At 43.9% G+C, this 19659-nt stretch overlaps 1 protein-coding gene across 2 annotated transcripts in view; it reads right to left on the reverse strand.

The window, feature by feature from the left end:
• The window catches only part of NOS2 (nitric oxide synthase 2), a 69779-nt gene extending 50615 nt beyond the window's left edge, over positions 1-19164 (reverse strand). The window contains exon 1 of one of the 2 annotated variants that reach the window (XM_058703868.1): positions 18765-19162. The gene's annotated coding sequence lies outside the window, so the exon portion shown is untranslated. Of the gene's footprint in view, positions 1-18764 lie in introns of both variants that reach the window. The other variant, XM_058703866.1, reaches the window with a different exon arrangement.
• Between the last annotated feature and the right edge of the window lie 495 nt (positions 19165-19659).

Genomic DNA, 19659 nt, shown 5'->3' on the forward strand with positions numbered 1-19659 from the left:
CGCATCTGCGCCCAGGCTCAGGCATGAGGACTGTAAGAGCAATGACCTATATTCACCCTGTGAGGTGAGCTCTCCGTTGGATAGTTTCTGTGTCACCTAAGTAATCTGTTGGTTGGGACAGTTAAAATGTCAGGAGAGAAAGAGGACAAGGACAAAATAAATTGCTGAAATGGCTGGGGTGGTGGCAGCCATTGGCTCTGCCCCCATCCCGGGAGACCCTAGAATTATGGGGGGCCCGGGAGAGGCAGCCACTGCCACTCCAAGAGGCCATGAGCCCCTTTAAAGGGGAGATTCTCGGCTCATCTGAGTGACTCCAGGTGAGCATGTTCCCTGATGCATGTAACATGGGGACAGTGGTGACACACACCTCATGAGGTTGCTGTGTAAGTTGCCAGGTGACCTCAGGGGCCCTCATCAAGAAGGAAAGGAGGGGCACCTGGGTGGCTCAGTCAGTTAAGCATCTGACTTTGGCTCAGGTTATGGTCTCATGATTCAAGCCCTGCATTGGGCTCTGTGCTGACAGCTCAGAGCCTAGAGCCTGCTTCGGATTCTGTGTCTCCTTTTCTGTCTGCCCCTCCTCTGCTCACACTCTGTCTCTCTCTCAAGAATACACAAACAGGGGCGCCTGGGTGGCTCAGTCGGTTAAGCATCCGACTTCAGCTCAGGTCATGATCTCACGGTCCGTGAGTTCGAGCCCTGCGTCAGGCTCTATGCTGATATCTCAGAGCCCGGAGCCTGCTTCCGATTCTGTGTCTCCCTGTCTCCCTGCCCCTCCCCTGCTCATGCTCTGTCTCTCTCTGTCTCAAAAATAAATAAAACATTAAAAAAAAAAAAAAAGAATACACAAACATTAAAAAAAAATGTTTTTTTTGTAAAAAGGGAACAGAATGTGTGTTGGGGCAGAGGGGGAATACATGTTCTCTCTTTTAGCCCAAGCAGGCAGTGGATTGAGAGAGGTGGAGAAAATAAAGACAAACTGTAATGCCCCCGATTTCGAATCCGAGAGACCACCAAGGAGCTGATACCGATGCAAACGCACGAGGGTTTATTTGCAAGCTCGGGCTTGGGCCCAAGTATACCCGACACAGCGGAGCAGGGACTTGGACCCCTAGGTTAAGAGGCGTAGCAGTTTTATAGGAGCCAATGGCCAATGAGATTGTAACACACACAGAAAGTTGCATAGTCATGTCAGTCCACATGCAGATGGCCAATTGAATTACAATTTACCCTACAGTAACTGTTTGAACTAGCCTATCACTCTGGTCAGAATTGGCGCACAAGTTTGGCAGGCAAAAGGCGCGGTTTACATTCTTTGGAGGTTAGGGGTTCTGCATTCCTATATGAGCCGGTTTCCAGTAAGGGTGTGCTCAGCGGCTTGACTAGGGTGGGGGAGTGTCTTAAGCAATAAGTAGGTCATGTGGGGGTTATACATGACATGGTGGGTGTAGCACAAAATGGAGTTAGTCTTGCCTGCTTGTCCAGGGGTAGGGGATTTTTGTTAAATTCCTTGGGTCCCACAAAACATGGGCAGCTTTGTGATTGCAACTTTGTCCCAGGCTCTTGTTGTGTCTGTAATTCTGTATGAATTGTTTTTGTCATTAACACTTAACTCCTGGGGCGCCTGGGTGGCTCATTTGGTTAAACGTCCAACTCTTCTTGATTTTGGCTCAGGTCATGATCTCTAGGTCCGTGGGATCAAGATTCATGTCGGGCTTGGCGCTGACAGCAAGAAGCCTGCTTGGGATTCTCTCTCTCTCTCTCTCTCTCTCTCTTTCTGTGCCCCTCCCCTGCTCTCTTTTCCTCTGTCTCAAAATAAATAAACTTAAAAAAAAAAAAAAAAAAAAAAACCTTAACTTCTATCCAGAGAGACTTCTTCTAGAAGCATCAGGACAACTGCCCTGGCCCAGTCACTTCTGAGAGGTTTCCTGGGCCTCAGTCTCCCCACTGGGGGTCATGTGACCCTTCCCAGTTGATTGGACAAGGGTGGGCCTGTCTCCCTGGGGCAGCCAGTGGCCCTGGTGGGCCCTCTGCCTCCGAGGGTTTGAACTGGAGATGGGGGAGAAGCGGTTGATAGCAGGCAGGTGTCCAAAAGACCCCCCCCCCCCACCCAGACAGAAGATGGAGAAGGGGAGCCAGGGGCAGAAGAAGCCACAAGTAAGCAGCACCCTGAGGTGGGGAGTGGAGGGCAGGACTCCCAGCCAGGCAGTGTGGAGAAAGCCCAGGCCTTGAGCAGGACAGCACTCAGGGTGCCAAACTCCCCTCGGGCTGCGTGACACCTGGCCATGGTCCAGCTGCCCAGCTTCCTTATTGCCCAGAGAATTCTACAATAAGCTCTTATTCCCCGAAGGAACCTGGGAGGGGTTTGCATTTCCCCGGCTCCCTAAGGGAGCCTCACACAGATACTGCTGCTTTATTGAGGGAGTCTCCTATTTCGTGGTAAAAAACGTGAGCAGCTGTTTGATGGATGATTGAGGAAGAAGGAGACTATGATAAGCTGTCATGCCGGAAAGTACCCCGATAGCACATTTTCTGGGGCTTGGAGGATGCAGAGCGCTTTGCTGAAATTCCTGTTGAAAAGGCAATCTGCTTTCACGGACTCGTAGTGGCTCGAGCAAACTCAAGTTTCATGATTGGTTGGCGGAGCCATCTGTCCCCCTGGGGAACCCAGACACTGGGGCTTTCTCTCCCCACAATTGAGAAGGTCCCACGTGGGCATGAAGTTACGCGGCATTTACCACCTGACCTGTTGGAAGCTCCAGAGAGCTTCTCAGCTTCCACTCCATTTTCCGCATGCTAGGTGTGCAGGCTGTGTGAAAATGCTCTCCCTGTCCTAACCCGAGTGACAAGTGTCCGCGTCAGATTGGGTTTTGTTTTGCTTTTCAAATTAGCGTTGACATTTTTTTCCTCTGGGGGTACAGGTCTATGAGTTTTAATGCTTATGTAGGTTCCCATCACCACCACTATACTCAGGATGCAGAACGGTTCCGTCACCCCCCAAAATCGGCCCCTGGGGAACTCGGACATCATGCTGCCCTTGGTAGTCACACCCTACCCCAACCCTCACCCCCGGGTAACCACTGATATGTTCTCTGTCCCTATAGTTTTGCTTTTCCTAAACTGTCATGTAAATGGAATCGTGCCCTTTTGAGGCTGATTTTCTCCACCCAGCATAATGCCTTTGAGAATCATCCACATCGTCGGGTATGGATAGTTTGCTCTGTTTCGTTGCTAAAGAGTAATCTACTGTGTGGATGAATCACAGTCTATTCACCCACTGAAAGCATTTGGGTGGTTTCCCGTTTTTGACAATTATGAGAAGAGCTGCTATAAACCTTTGTGTGCAGGCTTTTGTGTGAACGTAAGTTTAATTTCTCTGGGTTGAATACCTGAGAGTGAAACTGCTGGGTCATGTGGTACGTGTATGAGAAACCTCTAGGCTGTTTTCAAGGGCGGCCATACTACTCACATTTCCGCCAACAAAGTATGACCGCTCCGGTAACCACACACCAGCCAGCACTTGGTACTGTCAGGTTTTTGTTGATTTAGCCGTTCTAATAGCTGCGTGGAGGTATCTCATTGTGGTTTTGCATTTCCCCTACTAATGATGCTGCGTATCTTTCCATGCACTTATTTACCATCTGCATATCGTTGGTGAAGTGTCTGTTCAAGTCTTTGGCTCATTTTTTTAAATTTGCTAATTGTTTTCTTACTGCTGAGTTTTGTGAATTCTTTATACGCTCTGGGCAGGAATCCTTTGTCCCACGTGTGATTTGCGAGTATGTTCTCCCAGTCTTTTAGCCTCTTAAAATTTTTTTTTTCAACGTTTTTTATTTATTTTGGGGACAGAGAGAGACAGAGCATGAACGGGGGAGGGGCAGAGAGAGAGGGAGACACAGAATTGGAAACAGGCTCCAGGTTCCGAGCCATCAGCCCAGAGCCTGACGCGGGGCTCGAACTCACGGACCGCGAGATCATGACCTGGCTGAAGTCGGACGCTTAACCGACTGCGCCACCCAGGCGCCCCTCTTTTAGCCTCTTAAAAGTGCCTCTTGCAAAGCAAAGTCTTACATGTTGTTACGTGTTTGAAGAACATATTCACCAAGCTGACAAGGCTTACAAAGGAAGTTCAAGGCAAAGGGCATAGCATGTGCAAAGCCATGGAGGCCTGAAAAGTCAGGCTGGGGCTGGGAATTCTAAGTAGTTCCATATGGCTGAAGAGGAGACTGGAGGGCAGGGATCGGGAGGGACTAGACCACACAAGGAATCAGATCACGGGGCTCTCAGATGCTATGCCAAGGAGTGTGGTTCCCTCATCATGTAGTTGTACGAGAACTACCAAATGGTATGGCAATGCTTACTTTTATTTGGTTGACTTTTCCTTTTACTATAAGAGTTATATAGAATTGGGGCACCTGGGAGGTTTAGTTGGTGAGCATCCCACTTTAGCTCAGGTCATGATCTCGAGGTTCATGAGTTTGAGCCCTGCATCGGGCTGTCTGCTGTCAGCGCAGAGCCCAGTTCAGATCCTCTGGCCCCTAGCTCTCTGCCCCTCACACGCGTGTGCGCTCTCTCTCTCACTCAAAAATCAATAAACTTAAAGAAAAAGAGTTATATAGAATTTATAGAGCAACAAAAGGACAATTAAAACCCTATGTAATCCACCTAGAGTGTAACTTAATAGTTACACTATTAATATTTGGTAACACATACACACACATTTTTTTTTTTTTACAAAAATGAGGTCAATGGCATAATACTGGCTTTTAAATTTTTTTAATACTTATTTATTTTTGAGAGAGAGAGAAACTGAGCGTGAGTGGGGCAGAGGCAGAAAGGGAGAGAGAAAGAGATACAGAAGCCAAAGCAAACTGCAGGCTCCGAGCTATCAGCACAGAGCCCGATGCGGGACTCAAACCCATGAATTGTGAGATCACAACCTGAACCGACATGGGACGCTTAACCAATGAGCCACCCAGGCACCCCTACATACTGTTTTCTAGCATGCTTTTTGGTTTTGCTTAACAATCATAGATGTGAATGAACACTTTTTCCATATCATTATTATTTTCCATATCATTTATTCTTTTCTTTGGTAAAGATAACATTTTTCCTTTATTGTATTTTTATGTAGTATTTCCTGCACTCAAATTAAAACATGTAGCATTAAAAGCATAATAATACCATGAGCTACTCGCTGGCTAAAGGATAGGGACACAGCCAACACCATGCTCTCTGTTGCCCAACACGTATTTAGTTCTTACTATGTGCCAGACATGGTTCTTTACATACGGGTACTCCTATCCCCTTTAAACAAACCTCTGAGGTAGCGATACTATCATCTCCATGTTACTATGGGGAAAGGTGCAGAGTGGTTGACCAGTTTATGCTTTGGAGACGAGACCCATGAGACTTGCTGATGGATGAATGTGGAGAATGAGGGAAGTATCCTGGTGATGCCCAGGCTTCTGGGTGCTGGGACCGAGAGGCATGGATGCTACTTACTAAGGCAGTAAAGACAGAAGGAGGAGCTGCTTTAAGGGCAGGGTTAGATCAGAAGCTCAAAGTCAGACGTGTTAAGGTTGAAATGCCCCAGTGGGACATGAAACTGGAAATGAATGAATGCATGCGTGCATCCCTTTACCGGGAAGCCTCCTCTGAATCTAGGAGGGGGATTGGGGGTGGAGACCACATCCAGGACAGGGTCCTGCCATCCCAACACCCTGCTGGGGACAAAGCACATTCCTCAGCAGTCAGGGCAAGGGGGAAGTGGAGAGAGATGGAGGGATGGGGAGGATTCAATCCTCCTTTTTAGGGGACAAAGGGCTCTTCATGATTTAATTAAAATGTCCATCAAAGGCCTCAGAAGATAGGGGTTAGTTGGGATGAAGCGAAAATAGTTGGAGTGAACATCTTAAAATTTAATTTCATCTGGGGGCATCTATGAGGTTCTAATATTAGAGAGACAATCCATCACTAAATTCCCATCTGTACTGTGATATTGGGGGCATTTCTGAAGATGTCCAAGTACTGTTTTGAGAGGCCTGGAGAGCTCTCAGCAGCTGAATGCATTTGTCCTTGGTTTCTCGGTGAGAGGAGAATTATAGGGGGTGAGAGTGTCTGGGGTATGGTGGGAAGGGAAGAAGAAAGGAAGGAAGGAAGGGAAGAAGGAAAGAAGGAAGGAAAGAAGAAGAGAAAAGAAGAGAAGAGAAGAGAAGAGAAGAGAAAAGAAAAGAAAAGAAAAGAAAAGAAAAGAAAAGAAAAGAAAAGAAAAGAAAAGAAAAGAAAAGAATGGAGGAAGAGAAGAGGAAGGGAGGGAGGGAGGAAACTTTGGAATCTGCCTAATTTAGGAGAAAACCAAAGCCTTGCATGGACAACCTTACTCACTTCTGCTCCTCCTTGACAGCTTTGCTCATATGTTACCTCCTCATTGAGGCCAGCCTTATCACCCTTACTTAAAATTACAGCCCTTCCTTCCCCTGGCCCTCCTGATCCCCCTTATCCTGCCCTAGACCTTAACTTCCCATCCTATATTTATTCATTGTTTATTCATTGTTTTTCCCCACTGGAAAGGGGGCCCCATGAGAGCAGGAATCTTTGTTTTGTTCATTGATGTATATCCAGTGCCCCACATAGTGCCTGCCTCAATACAAATCTGTTGGGTGAATGCATCGATTAATATGGCAGAGGATAATTTCTATCAATTTCCAAGGAGAGCGGACCTCCAGGATGGTCCTGGGTTAGTGGAACCCACTGAGCCAAAAGTGTTTATCCTCAGGCGAGGCTGCCCCTGCAGACTCCGGGTCCTCAGGAATAAACCACAAGTCACTCTTCCAGCATCGATTCAAGAGCCAAGACCCTGATCCCCATGCCCACTCCCTGGCTCCATGCCCACCAGCCAAGTCCAAACCCCACACACTCCAGAAATGGTCAGAAATAACGAGCACCTTTCTGCCCTATCCTCAGGGTATCAGAGCAGTGTATAGAAAAGTGGCTTTCTTGTCCCTTGCAGATGACAGAGTGGCTGCCTGGGTTCACATAGCCAGAGAGAAGGCTGTGAGGAGTAGTCAAGAAAGCTCTGGACAGCAGTCATCTGTCTGGAAAATATTAGTCCACAGTCTGATGTCTGCAGAACCTAAGCCTGGGACACTCTTTCTCTTTCACTTACAGAAATAAATAATGTTGGGTCTCAAAATATTCAGGACTTTCCTTCGTTCTGCTACTGCCAGTTCTGGCTTACTTAGCTTTTCACAGTTTGAAGGCTGTTTTCTTCTGGAAGCAATAATTTGACCTGGGCAATATGAAGAGTAGTGAAAACATCTAAAAATGCAAAACTGCATGCTTTTTTTTTTTTTCAAAGGGTAGTTTCTTGGAAATCTCATTTTTCCAGCAACAGCTGAAAAATCTTGGCCTGGTGTGGCATCCTTTTAAGCGTTATGGAGACAGGGAATTTCCCAGATAAAGAGAATCAACCCCCTTTGCCTATGTGCCTTATCCATCTTAGAGCTGGTGATGCCATAGCCAGCCCAGAGCATCCGGACCCCCTGCCCCTTCATCTCTTCCTCCTGGGACATAGTCTAGAGACCCCCCTCAGCTTTGAACACCCTACAGGTGTCCAGAACCCTTTGATTTATTTTAATTAATTAGTTAATTAATTAAAAATTTTTTTGAGAGAGAGCGAGAGTATGAGCAGGGGAGGGGCAGAGAGAGAGAGGGAGACAGGATCCAAAAGCAGCCTCTGTGCTGACCACAGACAGCCCGACATGGGGCTCAAACTCACGAACCATGAGATCATGACCTGAGCCGAAGTTGGACGCTCGACCGACTGAGCCACCCAGGCACCCCCAGAACACTTACAAAGACTAGAGCCCAACCTTAAATGCAGCCTTCCTATCATGGGTGGAAATTATGGTGTTTTCACTAATTGGTACTGGAAAAATAGATTTCCTTATGGAATATTATGAACTTTGACCCCTCCCTCACATCAAACACAAAAATTAATTCAAAACGGATTCCAGACCCCGCTGGGAAGGTAGAAAACAAAAAAGCTGCTAAAACAAAACATAAGAGAATATCTTCACGACCTTGGGGCAGGCAGAGATTGCTCAAACAGAACACAAAAAGCACTAACCAGAAAAGAAAAAGTTGATACACCGGACCTCATCGAAATTAAAACTTTCTGTTTATCAATAGACATTATTAAGAAAGTAAAAGGGCAAGCCATAGACGGAAAGAAGACACCTGTCATATTTTTATCTCACAAAGGATTTGTCTCCAAAATGTGTAACAAACCTCTACAATCCAACGAGAAAAAGACACACAATTCAATTTTCAGAAACAGTAGACAATTTTTACTTCACCAAAGAGAATATCCCAGTGGCCCAGAAGCATTTGAGAAGGTGCTGGACATCACTGGTCATCGGGGAAATGCAAATTAATATTTTTTTTCAACGTTTTTTATTTATTTTTGGGACAGAGAGAGACAGAGCATGAACGGGGGAGGGGCAGAGAGAGAGGGAGACACAGAATCGGAAGCAGGCTCCAGGCTCCGAGCCATCAGCCCAGAGCCTGACGCGGGCTCGAACTCACGGACCGCGAGATCGTGACCTGGCTGAAGTCGGACGCTTAACCGACTGCGCCACCCAGGCGCCCCGGGGAAATGCAAATTAAAATCCACAGCACCTCTACGCAAATGGCTGGAAGTAAAAACACTGGCAATACCAAGAGGCATCAAGGGCGCGAAGATATGTCACTGGTGAGCGCAAACTGGTATGACCATACTGGGCGGTATCTACAAAAGCGGCACGTGGGCCAATCTCAGGAGCTGACAATTCCACTCCTTCCAAGCAGTAAAATGAGTGCATATGGCAGCGCATTATCTTTGTACCCAAAAGCGGATCACCCAGGTGCCGGTAACAGGAAGGCGGATAACTAAGTACCCTGGGATGTATTCACAGGAGGGAATTTCCTACAGCAGGGGTCAGCACGCTATGTCCCACAGGCCAGCCTGTGGCCTATTTTGCGTGTGTGTGTCCCCTGTGGCTGCATTTGAGCTACAATGGCAGAGCAGAGTAGTTACAGCAGACAATGTATGGTCTGCATAGCCGAAAATATTGTATCTGGCCCTTTATAAAAATGGTTTGCTGATTCTTTGCTCACAGCAATGGAAAAAGACTGAGGTTCCACCACACAAAAACGTGGAGGAATCTCACAGACATACTGCCGAGCGAAAGAAGCCAAACACAGAGTGCATCCGGTATGATTCTATTTCAGGTGAAGTCCAAAAACAGGCAAAATTCATCTACGGTGATGGAGGTCAAAGTAGTGGTTTCCTCCGGGCAGGGAGGTGGGAGGAAGGGGGGCGCGAAGGAGCTTCTGCTCTATCTCTTGATGGAGGTGGTGTTCCACAGGTGTGTGATTATGCAAAAACCCATCCAGCTGCACAATTAGATTTTGTGCACCTTGCTGCATGTTCCTTCTACCTCAGTTTTTAAAAGGGAAAAAATACTGGCCTCCAAATAGGACCTGCCATGTGCAAAGCACGCCGGTGGGGTATTTCTTCCTTCATCCCAGAGACTGGCGTTGGTATTGGTCCGGCCACACCATGACCCCTTTCTGAATGGGGCATTTGTACCCACAGACAGACCACCGTGCTCAGGACAACTTGATCCCATCAAGTTGGCTCCAAATACCTGGATCCAACTGATGGTCCCAAAGGCAGCCTCCACACCTGGGCCTCAACCCTGAATACAGCTACAGATCACCCAGGGGCTTGCTAGTAATGCTGATGCTAATTACCAGTATGCTAGCTACTAAATACTAATTGCTAGTGATCCTTATGCTAAACCTCTCTCCCCCCAGTTTCCAGTTCTTTCAGGTCCTCTAGGGCATTGTCAACAAACCCTGCCAGTGAAGCTGACACAGAAGATCCAGAGAGAGACCACACTCTAAGAAATGGATGAGGGGATGCCAAGGGGGAAGGCGAGAGAGCTAAATGGCTCCAGCCCAGAGAGGGAAGAAGGAGAGTCCAAGAGGAGCACGCAGCCAAAGAGGCAGTGAGTGAGATTGGGGGAGCAGGGAGATGAGGCGGGGAGTCTGAGAAAGGGGGTTTGGGGGCCTTCATGAAGTTTGGCAGTGACGGAGGGAGAGCCTCTTCCCCATCTCTCCCCCAGAGTGTTGTCAAGTACCCATTTCTTAGTAACATGCTGTGACATGGCTATCTGCAACACATGTTGAAGTGCCAAGCCCAGCTTTCCAGGAGGAGGAAAGAGACTCTCCACAGAGACTCAGTCACATCTAGATTTGATAACCATACAATAATATGTATATCACCCTCCTTCCAGCACGTGAGTCTGTCATTCCCATTAGACTCTCTGGTTTCCTTCATAATGTCCAGGATTAAAGCTGCTTCTCCCTGCATTCAGTTAGGTGTCTGTGTGTAGGTGTGTGTGTAGACCTTCGTGGACCCCTACCCGCCTCTCACAGGCAAAACCAGATGGTATGGCCAGAAGAGGCAGCATTAAATAGATTACATTAAATGAATTGATGGAAATTCTCTGCAGCTGTTACAAAGAATGAACCAGGTCTTCATATACTGATATGTAATAGCCTCCAACGTAGATTTTTAAGTGTAAAAAACCAAGATGTAATAGTATCACATGACTTGTTAAAAGCCAAGGGGGAGTAATACATCTATATATGCTTTGATACATTAAATATCTCAGGAAGAGAGGCACCTGGGTGGCTCAGTTGATTAAGCAAGCAATTTCAGCTTGGGTCATGATCTCGAGGTCCATGCATCGAGCCCCACATCGGGCTCTGTACTGATGGCTCAGAGCCTGGAGCCTGCTTTGGATTTTGTGCTTTCCTCTCTCTCGGCCCCTCCCCTGCTTGCACTCTGTCTCTCAAAAATACGCGAACATTAAAATTAATAATAATAATAATAATAATAATATCTCAGGAATACAGGAAACTGGTTCAATAGCTGCCTCTGGGAGGGGCAACTAATGTGGGAGAGAATCGAGGTTGAGGGTAAGAACATTTTTATTCTGTACTCTTTGGTACAGTTTGGTTTTTTTTTTTTTAACCTGGCATAAATATTACCCATTAAAAAATCTTGAATTAAGAAAAGCAAGAAGGAAGAAAGGAAAAAAGAGAGAGGAGGAGGGAACAGTATCACTAGGTGAACACTGGTTCTTGAAAAGCCAGTTCAGAGTTCAGAGTTGTCCTCCAGCAAGAAGCAAGCCCAGACGCTAAAGCATTCTTGCTGGCTACACCATGATGCCCGCAGGCAGCAAGCCAAGTCTGTTCACCATGCCTGGGGTTGCCTCCCCCACTGCTTCACTCACAGGCTGAGGTAAGAACGTGTTGTCTTGAGGCTGTGCCCACAGCCTGGGTGGAAATGCTATGCCGTGCCAGCATGGAATTTCCAACAGCTCCTCCAGCATGGTGTGGCAGCTCAGAGAACTCAAAGGCAGAGGCAGGAAGGCTGAAGAGCAAAAGAAGCAGAAACTTGGAAAACACACTAAGGGCTGTAAAAGGGCATTCTGGTCACTGTCAGAGCGGAAGGGCTCAGAGGCAGGATGGGGTAGTCGTTACAGCTCTAGGCCCGGGCTAACAGGGATCAAATCCTGGCTTTTCCACTTAGAGACTGTGAGACCCTCAGAAGCATCATTTCTCACATGTACAACAACAGACTCTACCATCCAGGGTATAGTGAGAATCAAATGAATTGATGTATATAGTGTTTAAGTGATGCTTGGCACAGAAAAAACACCCAGCATGTGTTAGCTATCATGGCTCTTATCTTATTTGAATTTTAATAGTATTCTGTAAGGCAGGAAGAGATTATTGGCCTATTTTACTTGGATATACCAAAGTTTAGATAAATAGACTTCATAAAGTTTAGACAGCAGGGTCGATGATCCATGCCTACGTGCCCATCACTCAGATCAAGATATACTACTTCTTCCCCGGAAGGCTTACTCATGCCCCTGTCTTGTCAGTCTCCTGCTTCAGAAACCACTATTCTGATTAGTTTTGTCTGTTCTTGAATTTGATATAAGTGGAGTGATACAGAATGAATTCTTCATTTCTGGCTTTCTTAGTTCATTGCTGTATCTATGAGGATTCACCATATTGTTGAATGTAGCAGTAATTCATTCTTTTTCATTGTCGTATGAATTTATTTTATGGAATTTTGGGTTTTGTTGGAATTTTGTTGATACTCTATTATAAGAGCAACAAAATGTTTACTGTTAATAACCAGTTTAATGGTAAAATATTGAACACTTTTCTTCTGGATTTGAGAACAAAAATATCCACTGTCACCACTTATATTCAACACCTTACCAGAAGTGCTAGCTAATGCAATAAGTCAAGAAAAAGAAACAAAAAAGATTGGAAAGGAAGCTGTAAAGCTGTCATTTTTTTTTTTTTTTTTTTTTGCAGATTGCATGATTATGTATGTAGATAAGCCAAAGAGTCTATTACTGGAATTAACAAGTGAGTTTAGCAAAGTCACTAGCTACAAGGTCAATATAAAATATCAATTTTATTTCTATATATTAGCAACATTGAAAAATAAGATTTTAAAAATATCACTTACCAATAATGTGTGTGTGTGTGTGTGTGTGTGTGTGTGTGTGTGTATGAGAGAGGAGGGGGGGAATGATGAAGGAAATGCAATAAAATGTTACCATGTAGGGAATCTGGAAGAAGACTACCCAGAATTCTTTGTACTAATTTTGCAACTTTTCTTTAGGTCTGAAATAATTTTAAAATAAAAAGTCTAAAAATGCATTTATAATAGTATTAAAAACATGAGCCACCTAGGAATAAATCTATTAAAAGACGTGCAAGAGCTATACCAACACCATAAAACATTGCTGGGAGAAATTAAAGAAGACACAAATAAGTGGCAAGAGATACCATATTGATGCATTGGGAAACTCAATACTGCAAGACGGCATTGACCTAAAAGTTCAGTGCAATCTCAGTTAAAGTCCCTGCAGGATTTTTAAAATACAGATATACAAAGGACCTAGAATAACTAAGACTGGGGGTTGGGGAAACTGTGTAAAGGCCCGGATAGTAAATATTTCAGACTTATAAACCATTCAATCTTTGTCACAACTACTCATTTCTGTTTGTAACACAAAAGCAAACATAAACAATACTTAGACAAATGGATATGGCTGTGTTCCAATAAAGATTTATGTACAAAAACAGGCAGTGGGCCAAATTTGTTCTGTGAGTCATAGTTTTCTGACCTCTGGCCAAGATAATCATGAAAAAGAAGAAAAGAAAGTCGGAGACTAATCTTACCAGATATCAAGACTTACTAAGACTAACTATAAAACTAAATGTGGCATATGACTAACGTGGGCTTTAGTTCCAGTCAGACTCAGTTTGTGTGAGATAACCTCTCTTAATGTCAGTTTCCAAAGTGGCAAGAATATAATAGTAATAAGATGTAACTTCTCTTCCCCCTAAGTGGTTAACATCAACAGAAAGTTCTAATAGGAAGCTACACAGCTCTGCATATGACCTTGCACTCTTCAATATTTTTAGTAAAGACTCAAGTGAAGATATAATACTTGCTTATATTGACCCAAATGGGAGAAGAATGTCTAATATATTAGGAAAGAAAATTGAGGTTCATAGAGACATTGATAAGGATGAAAGAATCAAGTAAAACCAACCAAAAACAAGTTAAATGTTGGAAAAAGTAAAATTTAGTGGATAAATTGTGTGAAGTCCAACTTAGATTCAGAGAGATTAAAAAAGAGTTGTGTACCAGGATGTTCCTATGGTATTGTTTATAACAGATAGTGAAAACAATTGAAATGTCCAACAATAGCAAAATGGTTTAATAAATTATAAAATAGAATATTAAGGTACAATACACTCTAAATGAAGGAATTTTATATACTCATTATGATCTTAGAGAGTCTCATTATGAAATGAGGTTTTAAAGAATACTTAATGTCATAAAATATATAATCTGAATTTTGTTTTAAAAAAGTTAAAGCGTACAAATAGACAAGAAGGTAGACTGAATACTAAACACGTTAACGATTGATTTGTTTTCATTTTACCTTTCTACATTTCCCAAAATCTCTCTCTCTTTTATAGTTAAGTTGAGGAAATGGCAATAAAAACTCTTTTAACATATCCTTGGGTGTTTTTGCTGATCATAAGCCCAGGATTAGTCAACAGTGAGACAGACACATCTGCCAAAAAAAAACTAACACAACTCTCAGCCATGTGAAGAGAGCAGAGTGTCCTGAAAATAGGAGGTGACAACTTTTGGTCTACAGATGGCTCATCCTCATATGGAGCCTTGTGTCCAGTTTGGGAAATCACATTTTTTAAGAACATTGGAACACTGGGGCATGTCCAAAGAAGAACGACCAAGGTCATGAGGAAGATTTATACCATGCATATTTATTCATTTATGAGTTCATCAATTCAACCTACAAATACCTCCTAGGCACTGCAAATGAAAGGGAAGAATTGTATCAAAAGATGGTTGATGTACCTAAGGATCCATATGGGGGACCACAATGGCTGTCTACAATATTTAAAGGCCTGTTGTGTAGAAAAAGGACCTGGGGATATAAAGGTTCAAGCCGTCCCAGGAAGGCATAAATAGTCAAACGATTTTCTACAAGGGTGCCAAGACCATTCAATGGGGAAAGGGCAGTCTTTTCTACACATGTTGGTAAAACTGGATATCCCCAGACAAAATAATTGAAGTTTGGCCCTAATTTTACTTTAAAAATTGACTAGAAATGGACCAAAGAGGGACACCTGGGTGGCTCAGTCGGTTGAGCTTCTGACTTCGGCTCAGTTCATGATCTCACAGTTCGTGGGTTTTTAGCCCCGTGTCTGGCTCTGTGCTGACAGCTCAGAGCCTGGAGCCTGCTTTGGATTCTGTGTCTCCTTCTCTCTCTGCCCCTCCCCTGCTCATGCTCTGTCTCTCAAAAATAAATAAATGTTTAAAGAAAAAATTTTTTTAACAAAACAAAAAAAAAATGGACCAAAGAACTAAAACCATAAAATTCTTAGAAGAAAAGATGGGGGAAAGCTTCATGACATTGTCTTTGACAATAAGTTTTTGGATATGACAGCAAAAGCACAAGCAACAAAAGACCAAAGACTGGAATTCATCAAAATTAAAAATATTTGTGCACCAAAGGACTCTATCAACCAGAGTGAAAGGCAACCTATGGAATGGAAGAAAATATTTGCAAATCCTATATCTGATCTTTATGAAGATGATGATAGGCAGATAATATAGGTACTTGTACCTCCAAATTTTTCCTGACCAGAATATATGTAACTCCAATAACTCAACAACAACAAAAAACACACAACCCAATTTTAAAGAGGGCAAAGGATTTGGAGGGCCTGGGTGGCTCAGTCGGTTAAGTGTCCAACTCTTGATTTCAGCTCAGCTCATGATCTCATGGTCGTGGGATTGAGCCCCATGCTGAACATGGAGCCTGCTAGAGATTCTCTCTCCCTCTCTCACTGCCCCTTTCCCCCACTCGGGCGTGTGCACTTTCTCCTTGTCTCTCTCAAATAAATTAATATTAAAAAAAATAAATGAATAACAAAAGGGCAAAGGACTTGAATTTACATTTCCCCAAAGAAGATATACAATGGCCAATAAGGAAATGAAAAGATGCTCAATATCACTAATCATTAGAGAAATGCAAATCAAAACAACAAAGAAATACCACTCACGTCCATTAGGATGATGACTATTAAAAAACAAACAAACAGAAAATAATAAGTGTTGGTGAGGATGTGGAGAAATTAGCATCCTTGTGTATTGCTGGTGAGAATGTAAAATGGTGCAGCCACTGTGGAAGAGAGTATGGCAATGTCTCAAAAAGTTAACATCAATTTTCATATGATCCAGCAACTTGACTTCTGGGTATATACCCAAGAGAATTGAAAGCACAGAGTCTTAAACTTATTCACAAGTACAGATGAATGGATAAACAAAATGTGGTGTATACTTATAATGGAATATTATTCAGTCTTTAAAAGAAAGGAAATTCTGACTCATGCTTACAACATGGATGAAACTTGAAGACATTAAGCTACGTGAAATAAGCCAGTTGCAAAAGGACAAATATTGTAGGATTTCACTTATATGGGGGTATCTAGAGTAGTCAAATTCATAGGGACAAACAGTAGAATAGTGGTTGCTAGGGCCAAGGGGAGGAGGGAAACGGGGGTTACTGTTTAATGGGCACAGAATTTCAGTTTGGGAAAATGAAAAGTTCTGAAGATACATGTCCGTGATGGTTGCGCAACAATGTGTATGTACTTAATGCCACTGACATGTACACTCACTCATGGTTAAAATGATAAATGATAAATTTTGTTATGTTATGTTACCACAATTTCAAAAGCAAAATTTAAATTAAAAAAAATTCGTAGATGGGAATGCAAACTGGTGCAGTCACTCTGGAAAACAGTATGGCGGTTCCTTAAAAAATTAAAAATAGAACTACCCTACAACCCAGCAATTGCACTACTAGGCATTTATCCACGGGATACAGGTGTGCTGTTTCGAAAGGACACATGCACCCCCAAGTTTATAGCAGCACCATCAACAATAGCCAAAGTATGGAGAGAGCCCAAATGTCCATCAACAGATGAATGGATAAAGAAGACGTGGTGTGTGTGTGTGTGTGTGTGTGTACTCCATTATAAAATAGAGTATCACTCACCAATCAAAAAGAATGAAATCTTGCCATTTGCAACTACGTGGATGGAACTGGAATGTATTATGCTAAGCAAAATAAGTCAGCGAAAGACAAATATATGATTTCGCTCATTTGTGGCATTTAAGATGCAAAACAGACAAACATAAGGGGAGGGAAGCAAAAATAATATAAAAACAGGGAGGGGGACAAAACATGAGACTCTTAAATACAGAACACAAACTGAGGGTTACTGGAGGGTTGTTGTGTGGGGGGGAATGGAAAAAAACGGGCGATGGGCATTAAGGAGGGCACTTGTTGGGATGAGCAGTGGGTGTTATAAGTAAGTGATGAGTCACAATTCTATTCCTGAAATCATCATTACACCATATGTTAACTAACTTGGATTTAAATTTTAAAAACTCATAGAGACAGAAAGTAGAATAGTGATTGTTAGGAGCAAGGAGCAGAGAGGAATGGGGAGTTATTATTTAGTGGGGACTGAATTTCAGTTTGGGATGATGAAAAAGTTCTAGAGAGGGTTAGTGGTGATGGTTACATGACAATAAAATGTACTTCATGCCACTGAATTGTACACTTAAAAATGGTTAAAATGGTACATTTTATGTTCTGTACATTTTATCACAATAAAAGTTTATCTCTCTTTTTTTAAAAGTAGGCTCCATGCCCAGCTCAGAGCCCAACGTGGGTCTTGAACTCATGTCCCTGAGATCAAGACTTGAGCTGAGATCAAGAGTCAGACATTTAACCAAGTGAACAAACCAGGTGCCCCCACAATAAAAAATGGTTAATGTGATACTATTTTTAATCTGTCACATGGGCAGGTATTTACTTAAAACATATTACGGAACCCATTGTAAGTGACAGCAGAAAAGTGACATTGTCACACACCACTTGTGGGTATATAGTCACATAGGTCTCCTGGAGAGCAATATGGTGGTATGTATCAAATGCCTTAAAAACGACCATACACTTAGAGCTAACTTGAAGCTACTCTTGCTGGCCAAAGATGGGACAGTTTGAACATCAAAAAGAACAACTCCAGTGAATTGAAAACCTTTCAATATTTTTTATAAATCCCTAAGTGGATAATGATATTTAAATAAAAATCATTCATTATCTTGGAGGTTGAAGCAACAACAATAATGAGCAAAAACCCAGTATTCTGACAGTTGATAATCAGGCAGTTATCTTGCCTTTTTGGTAGGAAATGTCTACAAGACAAGCAAATAATTGATAAGGAAGAATACCAATAATCAGAGATAACAAATGCAAAGGAATGTTATAATAAGAAAGTTATCATTTTGCAACTCCAATGAAATGATGGATCTAAGCAATAATCATCAATTTCCATTAAAATCATCAAGTGGGGGAGCCTAGGTGGCTCAGTCAGTTAAGCACCCGACTCCTGATTTCTGCTCAGGTCATGATCTCACCATTTGTGGGAATGAGCTCAGTGCAGAGCCTGCTTGGGATTCTCTCTCTCTCTCTCTCTCTCTCTCTCTCTCTCTCTCTCTCTCTCTCTCGCTCTGCCCTTCCCCCACTCATATGCACAAGCTCTCTCTTTCTCAAAATAAATAAATATTTTAAAAATAATAAAATAAGGAGGAGCCAAGATGGTGGAACAGCATGGAGGTTTTTTTGTGTGTCTCACGTCCATGAAATACAGCCAGACCAACACCAAACCATCCTACACACCTAGAAAACTGGACGATTAACACAACAATCTGCACAACCTGAAGCACAGAATTCAGCAGGTACGCAGCGCGGAGAAGTGGACTTGGGGAGCAAGAAGGTGCAAGAAGGGAGGTGCTTTTGCGAGTGGAGAGAGGATGGAGACTGGGTGGGGGCAGGGAGAAAACGGGAAAAGCACACCTTCCCAAAAGCAGCTGGAGAGAAAGTGGAAAAATTGGAAACAGCTGTAGGGACTAAACTAAAAAGGAAGAAGGAAAAAGAGGGTTTAAGTTCCATTAAGACTGTAAACAAGGGGAGCGCAAAGTCTGCAACTCCGCAGCTCAATACCTGGCGGTGCTCTGGTGGGAAGGGCGAATCCCCAGGAACAGGGTGGGGTCCGGGAGGTTCTCAGGCCACACGGGGAAAAGCGGTTCCACTGCTGGAAGGACATTTGGTAGAGACTGTTGAAGCCACCTGGTCCCAGCAGATCCCAGGAAACGGCCACATTCGCTGGTGCTGGAACAAGGTCATTAAGGGTGAAGTCGGTGCCAGCTGTGTGTTATGATTTTCCAGAATCCCTGAAAAGCTGCTGCTACACTATCTCGCGAACGTTTTCTGGGCGGGCTGGCACCTGGCCACGGTCTCGGGGCACCAGCAGCAGTAGGGTCCAGCGGGCGTTCCTGGGTGCAGCCGACATTCGGCCATTGCCCATTCGGCCATTGCTCCGTGAGACCCTCCCGCAGAGGAGCGGAATGGGTCACAGCCGCAGTCCTTTGGAAGTAAGGGGCCAGGAAAACAGCCGCATCTGAGACAAAACTCGGGAGAGAGGTACTACCTGGGGCCTGGTCACGGAGAGTGAAAAGGCGGGGAGTGGACGAGAGCCGAAGACAGAGAACCAGTGCGCCATTGCTGATCCGGGAGAACAGACTGGGTGGCTGGGGGCGCCATTTTTGCCGCTCCCGCGCATGCGCATACGCACCTACGAGCACTGCAACACTCCACCCCAATGGGCTAGCAGCGCCATGTAGTGGAGAGCAGAGGTGTTACACTGAGCCCCGCCCAACTGGGCCAATTTCGCTTTTCAAGAGCACAAGTCTCACTGCTGGCTTAGTTTATGGTCTATAAAGAGCTACATAGACTGACTGCTAGGGGAAAATGAAATAATTTCAGTCCTGCTTCAATCTGGTAGCAGGTCCATCTACTCAATTTTCTTTTTTTTTTCTTTTACCCTTCTTTTTCTCGA

The sequence above is a fragment of the Neofelis nebulosa genome, chromosome 16, assembly GCF_028018385.1.
Source record: "Neofelis nebulosa isolate mNeoNeb1 chromosome 16, mNeoNeb1.pri, whole genome shotgun sequence".
Classification (NCBI taxonomy): Eukaryota; Metazoa; Chordata; class Mammalia; order Carnivora; family Felidae; genus Neofelis; species Neofelis nebulosa.